General features: G+C 46.5%; 1 protein-coding gene across 8 annotated transcripts in view; it reads right to left on the bottom strand.

Moving 5' to 3' along the window:
- The window catches only part of Ralgps1 (Ral GEF with PH domain and SH3 binding motif 1), a 230,102-nt gene extending 210,084 nt beyond the window's left edge, over positions 1–20,018 (bottom strand). For 4 of the 8 annotated variants that reach the window (XM_085681335.2, XM_085681340.2, XM_085681341.2 and 1 more), the window contains exon 1: positions 19,796–20,018. The gene's annotated coding sequence lies outside the window, so the exon portion shown is untranslated. Of the gene's footprint in view, positions 1–9,992; positions 10,095–18,288; positions 18,428–19,257; positions 19,315–19,795 lie in introns of those variants that run through there. The other 4 variants (XM_087899712.1, XM_087899714.1, XM_087899711.1 and 1 more) reach the window with 4 other exon arrangements.
- Between the last annotated feature and the right edge of the window lie 2,191 nt (positions 20,019–22,209).

Genomic DNA, 22,209 nt, shown 5'->3' with positions numbered 1-22,209 from the left:
AAACTTGTTCACAGAAGCGCAAGCATACATAATACTAAGGATAGACCTCAAGGAATTCTCACTTATAACCAGCAGCTGTGTGAAGATCATGACCCAGCTCTAAGAGGCACCCAGCACTGTGGTTTCTGTTAGCATGGATTCACCTTGTGTACTCCTAATCTGTCTACGGGGCACTGACCAGTGTCTATGTGGGAATGGACGTTGTAATTCACCCAGATTTTCCAGCTGCCCCTTCTGACTCTGCGTGTCGTCAGGGAACCACCATTCTACCAGGATCCTAATAGGATGTCTGTCCTCCTGTCACTGACAAAGTCTGGCCTTGCTTCCCATTTGGACAATTAGAGTCAGTGATGCTGAAAACATTGCGGAGCAAGGCTTCTGGGACACACCTGCCTGTCATTCCCTGTGTCAGTCTCAAAGCTGGCTTGGTGGAGCCAAGTCTCAAGTGGGGGGTGGAGCTTTAGCGACAATGCTGGTTTTCAAGGTGGCTAAGCCAGCTTACACTCCCACAGGCATGGATGGAAATTTGCCTGCTCCATGGTCTTGCCATCATTTCTCCTTCCTATTAGCTATTCCGGTGAAGAGGTGTTCACAGGATAAGCGTGCCAGTCACTGTAGAGAAGGGAACAGTGACAGTGCCTCTCAAATTTACAGACCTGAGGTGAGTACGAGACAAGTGTGATATGGTTGCCTATCTTCATAAAACCCTGAACAGAGGACACTAAAGCACTGTAGGAAAGGACACACAGGTCAATTCAAATGCAAGAGGGATACACAGAAGAAAGTGGAGACTAATACACCCCAAGAGCTGAGAGCAAGATAGTGATGATCCTGTTGGTTTCTTACTTTTTCCACAACTAATATTTAATAAATAAAGATTTTAAAACAGAATTTATGGGACCTCAAACTCACTCTTTAAACTCTGGAGTTCAGTGGTTCTCAGCATAGTCCGTGAGGGCCTTGGTCATCACTGCTTGCCATTTACAGAACACTCTCATCACCATCCTCCAAAACCCCCCACCCACACACTAGTTAGCCCCTCGCCAGCCCTCCAGTCACTGACCCACCTTTTGTGTCTACTGCTCTGCCTCTTCTGGACACATCACACAAATGGATTCATGCAGTAACTGCCCTCCTTTTACCATGAATGTTTCACATCCACCCACACTACAGCACAAAGCAGTGTTAGTGTAACAATCTGCTGTATGCAGCTCAAGGGGCCCACACCCTGGACATTCTTCCATCCATTCATCAGTTGACAGGAATTTGGGGTGTCTTCGGTTCTATTACAGTGCAGCTAAGAACACCTGTCTCCTGGGTATACACTTCAGAGTGGAATGGCTGGGTCACAGGTAGCTCAGGATTCAACTGTCTGAATATCATCGTTGTGTTTTCCGAAGATGATGCACTGGAACAAAGGTGCCCATGAAACTGCCCCACAGGACAGCACCCCAGAGAACTTCCCTGAGAGCAGCTTGGGTAGGTGGCATACCTGTTCAGCACGACATGAAACAGAAGGCACATACCCAGACACACTAGATGGCTGGAAAGCGCTGCCAAACTTCAGCTCAGCTCTCGGAAGAGCATTCTCATGCAGGGGCTTTGCTTAGAACTGGGTCCTGCTCCTGCCTTAAATTTATCACATGATGTGTCATCTTCTTTCAATAACTATTTCATGTTCTATTTTACAATCACAGTCATGATTATTGACAAGTGGCTGAGGCCTGGAACGGCCTTGTTGTTGTTGTGCCAGTGCCTGTGACTTGGGGTCTGACGCACCTCCCAATCGCTGAGCATGCCTTCTATCAGATATTCCCCCAGGAGCAGTGTTAGTGTGGGTGGAGCAAAAGCTACACATAAAAGGTGGATACTGGAATATCTGAAGTGGTCCCTGTTACAATCAGATGTGAACCGAAACTCGGCTGGATAGCGAACACTCATTGGGCACTGCTCCACTGGGCCTAGGCAGCTCCACTGTGCATGAATTCTGTTGACAGGGTACAGGGTATTTTTCCTCTGAAGGGTTCTTTGGCAAGGCTGTAAATTGTGTCTGTCTTTGAAATTAAAATTTCACCTAGATATTACGGGTTCATTTTTGCTATTTTGTCTGGTTCACAGTCATCCCTTACAATCTGCAGACTCAGGTCTTTTTCTGGTTTTATAATTGAGGATTCTTTCTAATGCCCCATCCTGACCTCCAGCTTAGGCACTCTGGAGGACACACACTGATCCGTCTTGTCCAAGCCTCCCCTCAGTTTTCTTCCTCCTGTCCCAGGATGCTCAGCAACTTCTGACTTCTGACGCTGACGTGTGATGTACTTTCTAGTCTAGCAACCTTCAGTCAGTAAGTCCCTTCTCTTCTCAGCCTGTTGTCTTATCTCTCAGGGCATCTCTGACTTCCCCAAGAGAGCAACACAGATGATAGGATTCCTGCTCCAGTTTCATGGGCAAACTTCCTTACGGGCATCTTTGTGCATCTCTCTGGGGTTAGTTTTCCTACCTTTTCTATCTGTCCATTTTTTGTTTTCTGGATTGCTTATTTTGAGATAGGGTCTCACACTGTAGCTCACGTTGGCCTCAAATGTCTAAGGTTGGAATGCAGATGGAAATACTGGAGATCCAGCAACCATCTTAATCTTAGGCCATGAGATAGCCTCAGACTTAGAAAGTACTTAGGTCTCTGACCCAGCATGCTCCTTACCTACTTTGAGCCAATAACCTCCTAACTTTTCACACATGAAGAATAAATTTGTATCTTATTATGTCTTTATTCTCTTGCATTTCTTTGTTGTTGTTGTTTTTGCTTTATTTTTTGAGACAGGGTCTCTCTTTATAGCCTTGGTTGTCCTGGAACTCACTCTGTAGACCAGGCTGGCCTCAAATTAGAGATACAAATGCCTCTGCCTCCTGAGTGCTGGGATTAGAGACGTGCACCACCACTGCCTAGCTTCTCTTGCATTTCTAACACTTGTGGCCCAATCCAAAGAATAACAGTTAAATGAGAAAGTGCCTCACAATAGCTACAGTCATATGATGCTCAGCCTTCATTACCCACTTGACTGGATTTAGAATCCCACTCAGAAGTCTCTGAGGACATTTGCGGAGAGGTTTAAGTAACAAGGAAAGACTCTAAATGTGGGCAGCACTATCCATGTTCTGCAGTCTGGGGCTGAATAAACATGAACCAAAATTCACCTCTCTGCTTCCAGGTGGCAGACAAGGTCATGACTTCCAGCCACGGTGGACTATATCCTTTTCACTGTGAGCCAGTTCAAACCCCTCCTTCCTTAGGTGCCCCCACTCAGGCATTTTGTTACAGCGATGAGAAAAGGTAACCAATTCAATGATCTCTATTCTCCATCAACAAAGTCTCACACAATGTTTACACCTATCAGCCAAACACATTGAAAGAAACAAGAATCTGTACAAATGAAGGTGATTTCACTGCTTTAAAAAAATTAACATACTGGAGGTGGAAATTTCCATCAGTGGTGTGCTTGCCTAGCAATAGGTTCTGGATTCGGTACCTAGTACCAAAGGAAGAAATTCACATTTTAACCAACTCATTTGCCCAAATGAACAGCACCATTTTATCATGTTTTATAAAATATCCTATAGTCATGCTATATCTTTATCAACATTTAGAATATATGTTGTCATTGCTGTTTAAACGCTCTGGGAAGAACCAGAAACTGATTGATTTTAATCTATTTAATCTATTCATTCACTACCCATTGGCAAAGGTTACTCTGTAACAAGCACAGTTATAAAAATGAAGTTTTGGGGTAAAGGTAGGGAGTAATCCTAATCCCACCCACCATGTGTGCCAGCTCAGACACTGAGGGGGCAAGGGGTCACGGAAACATCTTGTCCTCATTCCCCAGGGGGGATGGAAATGTCTTCCCCTCTCCTTCACAGCCATTGTAGACCCACCACCAAGGTTTGGGGGTCTTGTGTGACTTCCTACCTTAGTTAATATTAACCACCATGCTCCCCGACTACACTCAACACTGTCTGTGCCTGTGAATCCGGTTTTCCTTCTCTTGTGTTCATGTTTACACAACTGAACTTGATGACACTGATTTCACACCTGTGTCCCACTAGTTAGTTTGATCCAGTGGAGCTATCTGAAAAGGTGTTCAGGTGATGGGAACACCATCACCATCATTTACTGAAGAATTACCCTGTAACAGACACCTCACTAGGCATCTTGTCCATATAACATACATACAATGACTGTCTAAGGCGGGTACTGCTATCGCAGACACTGAAGATGAACAAACAGCTGGTAGCCAGTTTATCCAAGCACCTGGGCTGCAGGAACAGAAAGATCAATCACAAATTCATGGTCAAGTTGGGCTACACATTAAAACCATTGATAAATATGAAATAAGGATTGGTGAGATGGCTAGGCAGGTAAAAGTGCACACTTGCTACATAACTCCGAGCTTGATCCCCAGATTCCACATGGAAGAAGAAAACAAGACTAAGCTGTCCTCCTCCACCTGTGTACCATGTACACACACACACACACACACACACACACACACCATAGAAAACTGACTCCCAAAGTTGTCCTCCTCCACCTGTATACTGGTAAACCATGTATACACACACACACACACACACACACACCATATACTTGCACACACAATAATAATAATAATGATAATAATAAATGTTAATTAAAAAATTAAAATCGCCAGGCAGTGGTGGCACACACCTTTAATTCCAGCACTCAGAAGGCAGAGGCAAGTGGATCTCTGAGTTCAAGGCTAGCCTGGTCTACAAGAGCTAGTTCCAGGATAAGTTCCAAAGCTACAAAGAATACTGTCTCGAAAAACATAAATAAATAAATAAATAAATAAATATAAATAAATCATTGGGATTGGGTATTTGGACAAAGGATTTGAGCTCAGCTCAGACTGACCCCAGGTTTGAACCACCCTCTGCCTTGTCTCTCAAGGACTGCCTGGTGCACGTGTTCCTGATCCCCTGCCTCACATGCCAGCCACTGTTTCCTTCTCAGCTCAATCAACATAGCCACTTTTCCTCTTCCTTAGGCAGCTGTCTCCCTCACATGTGCCTGCCCTGTCACTACTCTACCTGCAGCTTCCAGTACATGGGTCAGTGCCTCAGCTCCACCCAGCTCTCGGGTTCCTGGTCACAGACCAGCTTCCCACTGGCACATCAGCTACTCCTGTCAACTGGTTTCAGTCAGGGTCTCAAGCCTATTGAAACCTCTAATTTGACCAGTTCAATAGTCTCTAGCCCACAGCAGGCTGGGTAGACCTTGTGCACTCTGTGACACCTCAAGCCACATTAGTCCATCGGAATTCCTTAAATCCCTTCTCAGGTCCTCTTCCAACAGTTCTGGTGAGCAGCCTATCCTAGATCAAGATGCACACCCTTCCACTAGAACTGCAAATCCTTCTTGAACCCCAGAATGTTGGGCAGATTGGGGGGATGACACTCTTCCTGCTCTGGGGCCCGAGATTTCTTCCCATAGGGTCAGCAACAGAAGGTTTCAATAATTTCTTGAGGTTGTCTGAGACAACCTTCTCTTAGTCTTCACTCAGGGAAAATAAAGGTAAATTCTTTGGAAGTCAGGACATAACTGACTGATGAACACCACAGCATGAGAGAAGGAGACTCTCTTTTCATCATCTTTGTGATGTTGCCAACACAAAAGAGCCCAGTTCAGGGGCAGGAGAAAGACCCTGATGGAAGGAAGCAGGGACAGGTGCCTGCACCATAGTCTTCCTTCTTAGTTGACCATGCTTCCTCTTGCCTACTGCGGAGTTCCCACTCCTTCAGCCAATAGACTTTAAGATACCAGCCCACTTGGGTGTGGTCTCGTTTGCTTTAAAAAAAACAGCAGCAGCCGTATGCTGGCTTTCTTGCTTCCAGCTCCGCTTCAGGCTACTAGACTCCTTTCCTGATCGCAGAGGGCTGTTGTCTGGGATGGTGATCTGTAAGTTTTTCCCCTTTAAATAAATAACCATTCTATTAATCATAATTCCAAACTGGTGTGGGATTGTTTGTGACTTATACCTTCACTTGCCCCTCCCCCGGGCCCTTCTACTGTGCCCCAGAGTCCCCATACTGGCACTCCCAGCAGTGCATCCAGCATCCTTTGCTTACTTACCACACAGCCCTCCTGAGCAATCCCTCACCCCCTACAGCAAACCCCAGAGGCCATAACTTAAGAATGACCTATCCAGGAGGCATTTGGAAGCCCCAGTGAAGAGTGTCAGCTTCCTTCTCCCTGGCACTGCCAGCTGATGATGTTCCCAACAACAAACATGTTCAGCAAAAAGTCTCTTCTAGTACCATTGGTGCATCAAACATCAATGAACAGTCCAACCAAGTTGCACCATGACTCACCAGACTCAAAATTGCCAAACTCCAGTTCACTACCTTCTTCCTCCCCACCTAATATTCCTTTCAAACTCCATTTCTCAGTGACTGGAATCACCCACCATCTCCTGTCAACAAAGCAAAAGAGCAACATCACCCTCCTTCTCTATTACATCATCAAGCAAAAACCAACTACCTCTGACATCACCCTCCTTCCCTATTACATCATCAAGCAAAAACCAACTACCTCTGACATCACCCTCCTTCCCTATTACATCATCAAGCAAAACCAACTACCTCTGACATCACCCTCCTTTCTTACTACATCACCATGCAAGGGTCGACCACTTTGGCTTCATACAAACAGCCACCCATGGCCAAGACGAGGACCTGGCATCTGGACTCTGGTAACAGCATCCATCATCTCCTGGTGTCTACCTTCTTCTTGCCATCATCCTTCACAGTATGCCAGTGTCAGCAGTGACAGGGCCTGGAACCATTAATCCCAGGACAAGGTCTAAATGCATGCTCACTATCTGCTAAGCCTCTCTTTGAAGCCCCCATCCACCAGCACTTCCTCCCAGTTTCTCACTCAACCACACACTCAACACACACTGGCCTGACCACCACACCAGCTCACCCCTACTTCTGTGTAGCTGCCCAAATGCACCTCCTACCCAAGACCTGCACTCAGAAATCCGAGGCCTTTCTCTGAGACCTGAAACTTGTGTGATCTCAGGAGCTTCCATTCCAAATGTGGCCTCTCCCAACACTACCCTCTTCTCATTAACTGTCTCCTGCCCATTAAGACCACAGTCCCCAAGGGAGTGACACAGTGTAGAGCCCTGCTGCATGCTCCACAGATGTGCACAACATGACTAAAAACCACTAGCGAATCAAGGTATCCTACCATTCCCTCAAGAAATGAGGAAGCAGTCAGACAACAGCCCAGAAAGAGATTAACTGACAGTCCTGAGGTCAAAGCCAACAGCTAGGATGCAGAGATTTCTAGCTCAGTTCAAGCAATGCCATTTCCTAGGACCAGCATTTATCTTTCCTTTGTTCTTAACACTGACCATACTGGCATTCTCTGGCCTCCAACTTTTTGGGTTTTTGGTTTTTTGGGTTTTTTTTTTTTTGGTTTTTCAAGACAGGGTTTCTCTGTGTAATATGTCCTGCAATTTGCTCCGAAGACTAGGCTGTACTTGAACTCACAGAGATCTGCCTGCTTCTGCCTCCTGAGTGCTGCAATTAAAGGGGTGTGCTACCATGGCCTGGCTATGCCTCCAACTCTTAAGTGTTGGATGACAGACATAATGTCACCACACTGGGCTGCTGATTTATTACTGTTTTGTACTTAGTCACCTAATATTTGTACAAGACAGAGGGGACAGGGCTGGTTCCTACTGCTCCACAGCCAGCACAGTGTCAACTCCCTAGCCCCAACATGGACTGCACAAGTAGACAGAGAGATAGACATATGGGCAGTACAGGAAGAACGAGGAGCAAGGCTTCCCTCTATCTTTGGCTGCAGGTATGGTCTGACACTTCCAGCTCCTTCACACTCCCTCAATCCTGAGCTTCCCTTCTTAGGAAGGATGCACATACACCAGGGAACTCCTCAAGGCAAATTCTGTCTCCACACTGGTGATTTTCCCAAAATTCAGGCTGCTCCTCCCTATTCCAGGAGCACCACTGGGTATGCTAATAAAACTGGGTTCCAAGGCCTTCCCAAGCCTAAGAAGCTCCCCCACAACCACCAGCCCAGAATCACGATGGAAGTCGAAGAACAGAGACACTTTCTTCTTTGTCAGCCACCATCACCAGAGAGACAGCAGAGCCTCACACTCAGTCAGGGCTCAGTCCTGCTCCCTTGCACTCACAGTGACGACTCAACAAAACACCCTGCTTCAGAGGCTGTCATCTGAGGTAAACCCTTAATCACTGGCATGGTTTATTAGCAACCATGGACAACAGTTAGCAACTGCTGCAAGATTGTTACAGCCAATGGATGTGCTCCCATGGCTGAGAAACCAGGGCAACTGAGCAGTAAAGTCTTTGCCCTCATCTGGGAAGGGCAGAAGCATGAACCTCCAGACTGACACTCCACCCATTAAGCACAAAGGCTGCGGGGTGCTAAGTGCAAAGGTGCCAAAGATAAGTTACATTAAAAAAAAAAAAAACTAGCAAGTCAGCAAGGAGGCCACACACCAATCAGCAAATAACTTCTAATTGAAACCCTTCTCCACAGAACCAAATCCTAACTCTGGTCATCAGGCACCAAGCACACACACCAGTGATCACTATCTCACTATTTACTACAAAGTCCTAACATTTCAACTTGAACTTAACTCCCTAAATCCAATGACAGGAAATTTAAAATACATAAAATCAAGCAAAACTATAATAGGTGTTTTTATCCAATGCACTTCCATTTCCTCACCTCACCATGACTCCACTAGGTGAGCATCAGATCATACTTTAGGATGTCTGGGGTGTGAAGAGGCACCTACAGAGCAAAAAAAAAAACAAAAACAAAAACAAAAAACAAAAAAACCCAACTCTCTCAAACCAACTCTCTCATAGCCACACGTTAGGTAATCAACCCCTCTTGAGCTCCCATTATCTTAGGTGCACCACATCTATCTTGCCTTCCCTGCCCAATCAACATGAAGTGGAGGTAACTGTCACTGAGATATTCTGAGCTCTGTAAAGTGCTCCAATATTACAGGATGGAGGGGACCTCTGAGCCAACACCTTCTTGTTTTATGGACTTAAATCAGTCCATTTTCTTTATCAGTTCATTCTTCATACATTTAACTAACCATCAGATATCCACTGGTGAGCAAAACAGCTAATCCCTGGCACTGTAGATCCTGTACCAGGGACCCAGCCACTTATTTAAAGAGTTTGTCTGCAGGCCTGGCTAAACGACTTGGTCTTCTTTCTTTAAGGAATTAGACACACAGAAGGGTTTAGGCAATGGGAATGGCATTCTCAGATCCTTCTGACTACCCCAGCCTAGAATTCTACCTACTGGAGGAGAGACTGTCAGTGGTCACACAGTGTCATTCCATGACACCACAGCATTGTGGAAGACCAGGAGGGGGCAAACTACAAATGTTACTGGACTTGAAGAGTCACAGATATGGTGCCAGGAAAGAACGGCTTAAGCCAGGAATGATCACACCTGTAATCCTAGCACTTGGGAAGTGGGGGTGGAGTAACAGAGATTCAAAGGCACCCTTGGCCACATAATGAATTCAAAGCCACTCTGAGACAAATAAATACCAGAAAGGAAAGAGGGAGAGAGGGAAGAAAAGGAGGGGGGATGAGAGAGGAAGGAAGGAACAAAGGAAGGAAGGAAGGAAGGAAGATAGGAAGGAAGGAAGGAAGGAGAGTAAGGGAGAGAGGAAGGAAGGAAGGAGAGTAAGGGAGAGAGGAAAGGAGGAGGGAGGGAGAAGCTATAAAGAAGACAGAATGAAGGAAAAGTCTTAAAACAGTGAAAGTCACTAATTCCATATAACAAATTTTATTAGCACAAAGAAGCAAAACAAGTTCTTCTGAATTTATTGTTTTCCATAAATATTTAATTCAAAACTGTACTAACAGATCTCCCTGGCCCTACTTACCAGGTTTCACAGGAGTGGGTGAGAATGACTGGACTCGACAATCGTGGACTTAAAGATGCTCTTTATCGCTGCTTCTTTCCCAAATGAAGTCATTTCAAGAACCTTGTGACTGTCAAGGCCAACCATTTAAATTTCTTTCCGACTGTTAAATAACTGTCTTAACCTTAAACTCAAACCTTATAATAAAAAAATATCTAAATCTGGGGCTGGAGAGATGGCTCAGTGGTTAAAAGTGGCTGCTCTTCCAGAGGACCTGGGTTTAGTTCCCAGCACCCATATGATAGTTAACAACCGCCTCTATCTCCATTTCCAGAGGATTTGCAGTACTATTCTATCTTCCACGGGCACAGTCTGCACATGGAAGACACACACAAACACAAACATAAACACATACACACACACAGGGGAAAAGGTATGTTACATATAAAGGACACAATATAGACCATACAACAATGAAGCAGGAGGACCGGGCCCAGGGAGTTCCTGGATAGGTCAAGCCAAAAGCAACTGCATCTCTCTCTAGTATTCTCCACTCTCTGACATCAAGACCTGCATCTACCACGCCAATGCAGAATAAAGTCTGCCCACCTTTCTGGCTGTTGCAGTCCCACTGCCAGTCATCTGAGAGTCATCACATTCTTTGAACAATGAGTCACATAGCTTTCACATGTGATTCCCCCAAAAGGCATCCCAGAAACCAGTAGCCATGATGAAGAGAGCCTTGTCTTAGCACCCATGTAGAGTTGCTCTTGTGCAAGCTCTTTGCCAAGTGCTGTTTGGTGCCATTTCTTGGAAACCCCATGAGGGCCATACAGAGGGAGGCACTAGCACAGCTCTGCACAAATGAGAAAACAGAGGTGCAGACACTTCCTGGAGGCCAGGCGCCCACAGAAGTGCAGACTCTGTGCCTCAAGCATGGGTGTGTCAGCCTCTCTGACACTTAGGAGATAAACTTCCCCAAAAGAGTAAATGAATGTAGAAGTTCTGCAGAAGCATAGCAGAAGGATGGTCTCTGCTCTCCTAGTGAGTTCAGATGAAACACTCATCCCCACCGAGTGCTCTCCCCTCTAACCTCTCCCCAAAGCTCAGGGAATCTTTAGTACTTGGGCAAGCAGGGTACTTACCATGACTCAGAGAAATGGCTCAGCAATTAAGAGCACTTGCTGCTCTTGTAGAGAACCACAATTTGGTTTCTAGCACCCCCATAAAGATACACAACCACCCGTAACTCCAGATTCAGGGGATCTAACACACTCTTCTATACTCAATGGGCTCCTCCACACACATAGCGCACAAAAACTCATGCAAGCATACACATAAGTAAAATAAATAACTCTTTTAAAAATCTGTAGGTGACAGATTCAATGCAATGCCCATTAAAATCCCAGCAAAATTCTTCAAAAACCTCGAAAGAACGGTACTCAACTTCATATGGAAAAGCAAAACACCCAGGATGGCCAAAACAATCCTGTACAATAAAAGAACTTCTGGAGGCATCACAATCCCTGACTTCAAACTCTCCTACAGAGCTACAGTACTGAAAACAGCCTGGTATTGGCATAAGAACAGACAGAAGAACCAACGGAACTGAATTGAAGACCCGGATATAAATCTTCGAACACCTGATTTTTGACAAAGAAGCAAAAAATCTCAAATGGAAAAAAGAAAGCATATTTAACAAGTGGTGCTGGCATAACTGGATATCAACATGTAGAAGAATGAAAATAGACCCATATCTATCACCATGCACAAAACTCAAGTCCAAATGGATCAAAAACCTCAACATAAAGCCAGCCACACTAAACCTTATAGAAGAGAAAGTGGGAAATACACTTGAACGCATTGGCACTGGAGACCACTTCCTAAATATAACCCCAGCAGCACAGACACTGAGAGAAACAATTAATAAATGGGACCTCCTGACACTGAAAGGCTTCTGTAAAGCAAAGGACATGGTCAACAAGACAAAACGACAGCCTACAGAATGGGAAAAGATCTTCACTAACCCCACATCAGACAGAGGTCTGATCTCCAAAATATACAAAGAACTCAAGTTTTGAGTTCAAAAGAACAAATAATCCAATTAAAAAAATGGGGTACAGACCTAAACAGAGAACTCTCAACAGAGGAATCTCAAAGTGCTGAAAGACACTTAAGGTAATACTCAACATCCTAAGCCATCAGAGAAATGCAAATCAAAACAACTCTGAGATTCCACACACTGTCAGAATGGCCAAGATCAAAAACACTGATGACAGATTATGCTGGAGAGGATGTGGGGTAAATAAACACTCCTCCATTGCTGGCGGGAGTGCAAACTGATACAGGCACTTTGGAAATCAGTATGGCGATTTCTCAGAAAATTAGGAAACAATTTACCTCAAGACCCAGCAATACCACTTTTGGGTATATACCATTTTGGGTATATGATCATTCATACCACAAAGACATGTGCTCAACTATGCTCACAGCAGCATTATTTGTAATAGCAAGAACCTGGAAACAACCTAGATGCCCCTCAACCAAAGAATGGATAAAGAAAAAGTGGTACATTTACACATTGGAGTACTACTCAGCGGTTAAAAAAAATGACATCTTGAAATTTGCAGGCTAATAGATGGATCTAGAAAAAAAAAAACATAATGAGTAAGGTAACCCAGACCCAGAAAGACAAATATATTATGTACTCACTCATAAGCGGCTTTTAGACATAAAGCAAAGAAAAACCAGCCTACAATCCACAACCACAGAGAACCTAGACAACAAAGAGGACCCTAAGGGAGAACATATAAGACCTCCTGAGTAAACTGGGAGTGTGGGAGTCACGAAAGAGGGTAGAAGAGGACGGGAAGGAAGGGAGAAAAAAATGGATAGCACAATAAAAACAATTTAAAAAAAATCTGAAAAAATGAGAAAAAAAATCTGTAGGTGCCAGGTGGCAGTGATGCATACCTTTAATCCCAGCACTCAGGAGTCGGGAGGCAGAGGCAAGTGGATTTTCGTGAGTTCAAGGACAGCCTGCTCTGCAGAGCTGCTTTTAGGAGAGCCAGGGCTACACAGAGAGATCCTGTCTCAAAAAACTGGCATCTCACTGAACCTCCATCCTCCAGTCCAGCCACTGGCGGTTTGAGGACAGAGGTGTGTATCAGCAAGGTGACCAGTCCATCTTTGGCCTATCCTTCCACCAGCTCTGCCCACTCTGAAAATTCCACAGGGCAAATGTTGTAGCCACACCAGAAGCCCATAGCTCGCTGGGGTCACAGCACATAGCTCGCTGGGGTCACAGCACATACCTGTCTTTGGATAAGCACTCAAGGATTTGGAGGTTTAGGAAGAGCCCGGAGACTAGGCTGATTTACAGAAAAACCATAGGTCTATCATGCCACTGCCCAAGAAGCCTACTCTGGGCAGGGCTCTGAGCACTCAGCAGCAAACAGACTTTCTCCGAGCAGGAAGAAACACACACATAATGCCACATGTACAATAACTCAATGTATGGTTGGATCAACATTCGCACACGACGACAGTAAAAGAAGCACAGAAGGAAGGGAGTCTAGAAGAACTGAGTAACTTTTCACAAAGGGTTTTGGAAAAATGAAGCGATGCACACCTTTAATCCTAGCACTCAAGAGGCAGAGGCAGGTCATTCTTTGTGACTTTGAGGCCAGCCTGGTCTACACAGCAAGTTTCAGGACAGCCAAAGATACACAGAGAAACCCTGTCGCAAAAATCGAGGCTGGGGAGACCCCTCCCCAATTCACCCAGAAGTCATTGTTCCCTGCTTCTATAAATCCCACATTGCTCACACCTGTTCACACCTACTGCTGGGCCCACCACTATGTTCTGTAACCAGAAACTGGAGTGTCTCTCTTCACTGGAGTGTCTCTCTTCACATAGCCTGTGGACATCTTAAATGCCATGTCTGGTTCATCCAGTGAACCAATAACACATACACACACACGCCATGTCTGGAAGCCTACTGTCTTAGATAGGGTTTCTATTCTGTGAAAAGACACCATGACCACATCAACTCTTATAAGGAAATCATTTAATTGGGGCGGCTGGTGGCTTACAGTTTCAGAGGTTTAGTCCATTATTATCATGGCAGGGAATAATGGCAGCATGTAGGCAGACATGGTGCTCAATACATCTGGATCAGAGGGCAACAGGAAGTAGACTGAGTGTCGTCACACTGAGTGAAGCTTGAGCAAAAAGATCTCAAGGCCCACTCACACAGTAACACACATCCTACAAAAAGGCCTCACCTACTTCAACAAGGCCACATCTAATAGTGCCATTCCCTTTGGGGGCCATTTTCTTTCAAACCACCACACCTACAAACTGTATGTCTACACTCACCCTTAACTGCCCAGTGAGCATCCACTGGCAAGGAATAGAGTCTGCTTTGGGCTGTGAGTCACAGAAGCTCACCCGCTCCAGGCCTCTACATGGCCTACAGCTATCTGTGCATAGTCTGCTAGCATCATGTTCTCTCCTCTGCACAAACCCTGAGATAAATCTGACCACCGGCACCCATCTTACAGACAAGGAAGCCAAGATGCAGGACCAGTAAGTAAGTTGCCACTATCATACAGTCAATAAGTGCCAGGGCTAGACTTCAAATCAAGGACTAAATGGAAAATCAATTCTTAATTGCCAGCGACCAAATCTCTTTTCCTTTCTCTTTCAGTTCTCTGTCTCACATCCAGATACATGGACTGCCCTTTAACCTGTTGTTCACTGGACCAAAGCCATTCCATTCCTAGAGAAAAAAAGGGAGGGCATCTTTTGTTAATCTTCTAAACAATGCCTGCTAGCCAGGGCTGAGTAAACACCATGGGGTGGGGGAGAAAAACCAGTGCTTACAGTATCAGAGGAATTCTATGTACCAGCTGGAACATTCTCTACTGTTGGAACCACTTTCAAATGAGAAAGTGAATACACAAGGTGGGGAAGGGGAATCTGTATAAACTGTTACAATAGAAAAAAAAAGAATAAACAACAACAACAACAAAAAAAAAAACCTGCTCACAGCAGCTGCCTCCAGGGAGAGGACTGGAAACTCAGACAGACACCTCCCAGCTCAGCTCCCTACTTGCTTAAAATAATCCCTGTAATTTTTGTTTAAATTTAAGAGATAAAAATTTTACCACAGTATTTAAAAGCAATGACTGTGACCAAGAGAGACTATGTGAACAAAGACTGCATGAGCTCAGTGTGCAGTGAGGCAGGGCTGTAGGAAGGTTTTGCTTTCCTTTGTTTTTTACTGGTTCTTTGAGAATTTCGTATAATGTGTTTTGATCACATTCACCCCAACTCCTCCCACATCCACCCCTTCCTTATCCGTTCAATTCTGTTTCCTCTTTGTTTTTGTTTTAAACTCATCAAGTCCAACTTGTGCTGCACATACATTCTTAGAAGCGTGGCATTCTACTGGAGTATGGCAAATGACTACATTTAAAGAAAACTGATTCTCACCTCTTCCAGTAGCTATCAATTGCCAACTGCTGTGCAGCCAGGAGTGGAACTTCATGTCCACCTCCCCTTTCCATGCTGGAATTTGGTCTAGCTTAGACTTTCATGGGTCTTGTGCATGCTGGCACAACTGCTGAGTCCCTGTGTGCAGCCACCCTGCTGTGTCTGGAGGACACTGCTCCCTCATCGTCACCCCACCACCTGCGACTCCTCAGTCTTTCCACCCCCTTCCTCTTTAATGATCCTTGAGGCATAGGAGGAGGGATATGATACAGGGGTCCCCCTAGGGTTGAGTACTTCACTGTCTCTGATTTTCTGCATCTTAACCAGTTGTGAGTTTGTGTTAACTACCATCTACTGTAAGAAGCAGCTTCCCTGATGAGGGCTGAGGGATGTTTTACTCTACAGGTATAACAATAAGTATTAGGAGTTGGTTTAATACTGTCTATTTAGCAAAATCATTTAGTAGGTTCTTACCTGGGGCATATGACCTGTCTAGCCACAGGTTCTTGGCCCCATAACAGTTCCAGGTATTGGTTTCATCTTATGGAGCAAGCCTTAAGTCCAATTAGAAAATGATTGGAATCTACCACGACATTCATGCCACTAGTGCGCCAGTGATCATGTCTTGCCAGGCAAATCACTGAATTCACAGGGTTCTTAATTGGATAGGACTGAAGATTACTTTTCTCCTCTGATGGCATGCACAGCTAGAAGGGTATACCAGCACTATGGAAGCTGGCCAGTAGGAATGAAGCTTCCAGATGACTATCAGTTTGGTTTCTCCATGTTCTATGATCCAAGTATGTGGTATCTTCAGCAACAGGGTCTTAACATCAAGTTCTGAAGAGTAACCAATAGCATTGGTAACAGCCTATAGTGTTTGCAGGTCTAAGGAATCTCATTGGCCAACAACTCTAAAAGAGGTTAACTAATTCCTGGAACTGAACTTTTATTTGTTAGTCTGAGGTACCAAGTGGGACACTGGTATGCTGTTACAGGGTAACCCTATTTTAACTTTTTATATATGTGTATTATGTAGATACATGTGTATACACACACAAGTAGGGAAGCTTCTATAGTAGGTTTCCATAAGACTTTATCTATCCCTCCCTGTCTTCCCTTACTCTGCCCTCCCATCCCTCATCCCAATTTAACTCTTTCTGTTTCATAGCTTTTGTAGATTATTTTCTTTAAGACCAGGTTTATGTAATCCTGAGGGGCCTGGAACTCACTGTGTAGACCAGAAGGGCCTTGAAAGCACAGAGATCTATCTGCCTCTGCCTCACAAGTGCTGGGATTAAAGATGTGTACCACCCACCTGGCCATGACACTCTTGTGCAACAGACAAAACCCATGCTAATGGCACAACAGACTTGCAAGCGGTGCTGACAGTCAGCCAGAGCAGCTTCCTAGAGAACATCCTTCATCTGCTCCTTCAAGATTTGGTAACTCCCTACCAGCCGCCAAACAGAGGCTATAATGCTCTGTTTTATTTTCCGAAACAGGCAGTTGTGATCTGTCTGATGTGGGCTCTGGGAACTGAACTCAGGTCCTCTGGAAGACTACCAAGTGTCCAAAATACTGAGGCACCTCTTCAGCTCCTATACAGATATTTTTAAAAGAACTAAATGACGGGTCACTGGTTTCCGCTTTCCTGCTTTTCTGAAAGGTGTGAAGATTTTCAGCTTGCCATCAGAAGCCAGAGCTAACACTCCAAAGGATCACACAGTCCAGCTAAGAAAAGTCCCTTCTGGGAAGGGAAGGGAAGGAGACTTGTTTAAGATTATGTAAGAAGCAGAGGCCTCAGAATCCCTGGTCCTCAACTCCTTGCATGCCACGTACTGTTCTGAGTAATTGCTGTTGGAAGCCAGGCAGGAGGGGACAGAGCAGGAAGAGAAAGGTACCAAGACTGGGTGCCAAGTCACTGAAGCACCTTCAGATAGCTTACTGGTCCTTCACAACACATTTACAAGGTATTCAGGCTTGCTCTTAATTTTTACAAATAAGGAAAACAAAGCTCTGAGAAGATAAAAAGTGGGTACTAGGTCACACAGCAGGAAGAATAGTGGGAGCTCCAAGACAACCTGCCTGTCTACCAAGTGGGAAGGATGAGACTGGGGACAGACCACACTGGTTTTAGAGGTTACAGTTTTCTATTATGCAGTTTTCTCTCAGCTCTGAATGCTAGCACTCCCAATAACAAATTGAAAAGCCAATCATGGGGCCTGTGAAATGGCTCAGAGATTAATGGTGCCTATCACCAAGCCTGAACACCTGAGTTTGATACCTGGGACCCACATGGTAGAAGCAGAGGACAGACTCCCACAAGGTATCCTCTGACCTTCACATGCACAAACACAAAATAAATATAATAAAAACATTTTTAAGGAGAAAGAAAAATGAATCATCTCATTTTCTGATATGTGCTCTTATTGTTAGTCACCAGGCTTGGGGCTTCATTTTGACACATAAGACATGAGAAGAACAGCCCCTAAGAGACACTTGCATAGCTTCTGCCAAGACAGGGTGTCGTGCGACTTCTAGTCCTAGCACCTGCCACACAAGTGCTCCCCCAACAAGAGCCTATCCCTGAGACATCTCCATATTACCACTGGATCACCATACCAGTTGTAGTAAGGGAGGTCAGCACTGTGCTGTTTGGTCCCCAAAAGTCCCGAGCTTCTAAAATGAAGACAAATGTAAGCCGGCAAGAAGTGTCTGCCCACATGGCACCGACAGAAAGGACCACAAGTTGGACTGACCAACTGCTAGTGAGGTAACACCGGGTACCCAAAGGTCACATGCAGATAAAGGATACTTCTGGAGCACAGGAGCCATATCGTCTCTCTCCCTTCTCTCTGTCTCGGTAAACACCTAATAAAGGTCCCTGGTGCTCTTCGTCCTGTAAGTCTTCCTTCTGGAGCACGGCAGAATCAAGTTGAATGGGAGTGGGAGCATTCCATAAGGCTCCGTTATATGCCTAATCCATCAGCATAGAGCCCTCCCTGAGCCTGGGGTCTAAAGGTCAGCCAACAACTAAACACACTTCACTTTTCATTGACTGTGGCTCCCGCAGTAGCCAGCTCCAAGGCCTCACAGGGAGCACCATGATCTGAAAGTCCACTAGTTTGGAGGAGGGGTTCCTCACCACAAACCTCATTCCAAACTCTCAAGAAAGAGGCCTCATGTCACCTTTGGTCGAGCAATTCCCTTCTGGCCCTTGTAAGGTCACAATTAGGCATCGGGTTGCTCATGTTGCAAACAACAAAACATTCAAAAAGGCAAAAGTAACTCCCAGGCGTCACAGAGCCAGAAAGCTGAGTTTTGGCACGAGTTCCGCCTCTTCACCCTCACCACGCTATCCTTTCGATCTTTTTGAGAGCAGCACTGTGAAGACCTGCAGGAGCATCTGCTGCCGGAGTCAACAATCCAGACCCCTTTCCAGCATCGCACCAACGACTACCTAGAAGAGCATACATTTTCCAACAACCGATCAACCAATGAAAGCCAACCACCCCGCAATCCAGCCATGCCCCTTCAACAGCAACAGAGGAGTTTAAAAAGAAAAAAAAAATAGCATGCCGCACTTAGGGCTTGGCGTGGCACAGGGAAGCAGCCGGCCTATTAACCAGCGGAGCTGCGATTCTAGTGCCACTCCGCAAAGACACAGGCAGGCCTGTCCCGCCCCTCCGAGAGGCAACCGTGGATGCCTCCAGAGCCCTCAGAGAAGCCAAAGCCGGGACCACGGAGAGGGCAGTTTCCCTTCTCCGGGGTGGATCCCACTCACCCTCCCGCAGCTCTTCACCTGCGGCCCCGCTTCCGGACCAGCCAACGATCCTCAGCCCCGCCCCCCGCCCCTACAGGGTTTTCCCCAGCCCCGCCCACTGCACCTGTGCTTTTTCCCGGCTCTCCTCGCAGCCCCCTCCCACTGCCGACCCCCCCACCCTCCCGCACCTGAGCCCTTTTTCCGCCTCTAGCCCGCACACAGGTTCTAGTTCCCGCCCCTGGGACCTTGAGCCCGCCCAAGATCCCCGACCGAGCCCAGGCCCCCGACCCCGGCCCCCTTAGGCCGCGGGCCCCGCCTCCCGCACCTGCGCCTTTTCCCGTCACCACCCCCCACATGCTGTCATTCGCGCCCCTGGGACCCGAGCCGTCCACAGCCCCGCCCCTCGAGCCCAGGCCCCGCCCTCGAGCCCAGGCCCCGCCCCGGCCCCTCAGGCCTGGGGTCCCGCCCCCCGCACCTGCAGCTACTCGAGCCCCGGGCCCCGCCCCGCCCCGCCCCGCCCCGCCCCGCCCCACCCCGTCCAGCCAGCGGCTCCTCTCACCGCCTCTCTAGCCGCTGCAGTCCCGGCTGGTCACCTTGACGCGAGCCACAGTGGCTGCCGCCGCTTCCTCATGGCCCTGCCAGAGGCCCAGCGGCAGCAGTGCCTTCGTTCCGAGGCCGGGGCCGGGCCAAGCCGGGTTGAGGATAGGCCGGGCGCAAGCTTGAAACGCGGGGCCGACGCGGGAGCCCAGCCGGTGCCCAGCCGCAGTAGGAACCGTCCGCTCCCGGGCCTGAACGGCAGGTGGCTCAGCCAATCAGAGTGAAGCACCGTACCAAGCTCCTCCAACCAGCTTGCCGCAGGGGCGGAGACACGCAAATGAACCGGCTGGTAAAGCCAGTGCGCAGCCGCTGCATCAGCGGTCCCCCACCGGCCTCGGCCTGGGCTTCAGCCTCCAGACGCTCAGGTTTGCAGGGATGTTCGGCTACCCTCTTCCGACTCAATCATCCGCCACGCCCACCCCCTGCCTTGAAATAGCGGTGCGCTTATTCTGCTCGCATCCTTCCAGGCCTCACCCAGTGTCCCACTTAAATTTCTACCTAGAGTTTCTCGTTTTCAACAACAAAAAATGGCTTTGTGAGCAAGACATCGCCACCTTAGCACCCATTCTTTATGACTCAGATAATCACAGTCCAGTCACACACTTTGAGGCTCTTGGGGCTGATCCATGTATTTCACAGCTAGTAAAAGTTAGGCCTTAGGAGGGTCTTGCTCAAGTCCATACAAGATTCAAAGCTGGGGGGTGGGCCTATAAGCTGTCTCCCTGCACCCAGGCCCTTTACTCTGGGCCAGGTATATGCAGTGAACAGAGGTTGAGTCGTTGGCTAAAAGACACAGGTGGCAAGTTACAAAGACCGTGGAAGCCAGGGGCAGCTGTGAAGGCTTGAAAGTCGGGAACCACAGCAAAATTCTGTAATGCCTACCAGAGAAAGGAGGTAGGATGCTTCTTGGACATGTAGACAAGATCATCGCTTTGACACCTTAGTAATTCGAGGTGCTGTAGCATTGGCATATGAAAAGATTTAGATTGCACTATCCAAAAGAAGAGGGATGGGGAAAACAATAGAGTCAGCAAAATTAAACCTTCTAAGTGTGGAGTGGTGGAATACGGCATCTCTGAGGCAAACGTCTACTGTTTTGCATTAAGAACTCAGTAATGATCAAAGAATAGTCTTAACTGTTTCCCTTAAATAAAGCAAAAATTTGCATGGTGTGATGGTTCTGGAAGATGCTGAATCCCGAGATGTGCAGGGTGAGAACAGTGCAAAAACTTGAGAGAGATTGGGGAGATGGCCCTGAAGGTAAGAGTGTTCGGTGGTCAAGCAAGAAGACCTAAGTTCAAGTGCTCAGAACACACATAAGAAGACGGGCATGGTTGTACACCTACCTGTAGCCCTATTGCTTAGGGCTGGGCAATGAAAGCAGGAGACTTGCTGTGATTTGCTGACTGCCAGGTTCAGTTTGAGACCCTGTCTCAAGAGAATAAGACAGAGAGTGTAGAGCCGAACACTTGACATCCTCCTCTGGCCTCTGCAAGTTCATGAGTGTGCATCACCTGCATACATACAAACCACACACAAAATAAAAACAATTGTAATTATTTTTATGAATATTTATAAATATTATAAAGCTTAGAGGGACCTGCTGCTTGTGTCCAGGCCCTGACTGTGTCAGCAGCTAGATGTATGCACACATGCCAGCTATTTTTGCATGTTGATTCTTTATGGCTGATGAATGTTAAGGGGGCTGGAGAGCTGGCTCAGCAATTAATAGTGTGTACTGCTCCGGTAGAGGATCCAAGTTCAGTTCTAAGCACTCATATCAGGTGTCTCACAACTACCTATAACTCCAGGTTAAGGTGTCACCTCAGGCCTCTACTTTCACAGGAACCTGCACTTGTATGTAAAAATTACACACACACACACACACACACACACACACACACAATTTTTAAATGCATTTTAAAAATAATTTTTAAAGAATATTTTGCAGGGCAGTGATGGCACACACCTTTAATCCCAGCAGTTGGGAGGCTGACGCAGGATCTCTATGAGTTCAAGGCCAGCCTGGTCTACAGAGTGAGTTCCAGGACAGCTAGGGCTACACAGAAAAACCCTGTCTCAACAACAAAAAATCTTGTCAGATAGAAGTGGTGCATGCCTTTTATCCCAGCGCTCAAGAGGCAGAGGCAGGTAGATCTCTTGAGTTCAAGACCAGCCTGGTCTACAGAGTAAATTCCAGGACAGCCAAGGCTGTTACACAGAAAAACCCTGTCTTGAAAAAACAGAGGGGTGGGAGAATGAATATCTTTAAACTAGCAGCCTCTTCAGACAGGGGGAAATGGAATATGCAGAAGAGGGCTGGCACCGAACAGGAGCTCAGTCAGCCTTAGCTACTATTCTATGCACTACATGAAC

This window comes from Myodes glareolus, chromosome 21 (assembly GCF_982192425.1).
Source record: "Myodes glareolus chromosome 21, mMyoGla1.1, whole genome shotgun sequence".
Taxonomy (NCBI): Eukaryota; Metazoa; Chordata; class Mammalia; order Rodentia; family Cricetidae; genus Myodes; species Myodes glareolus.
This window is presented reverse-complemented; position numbering and strand designations above follow the sequence as displayed.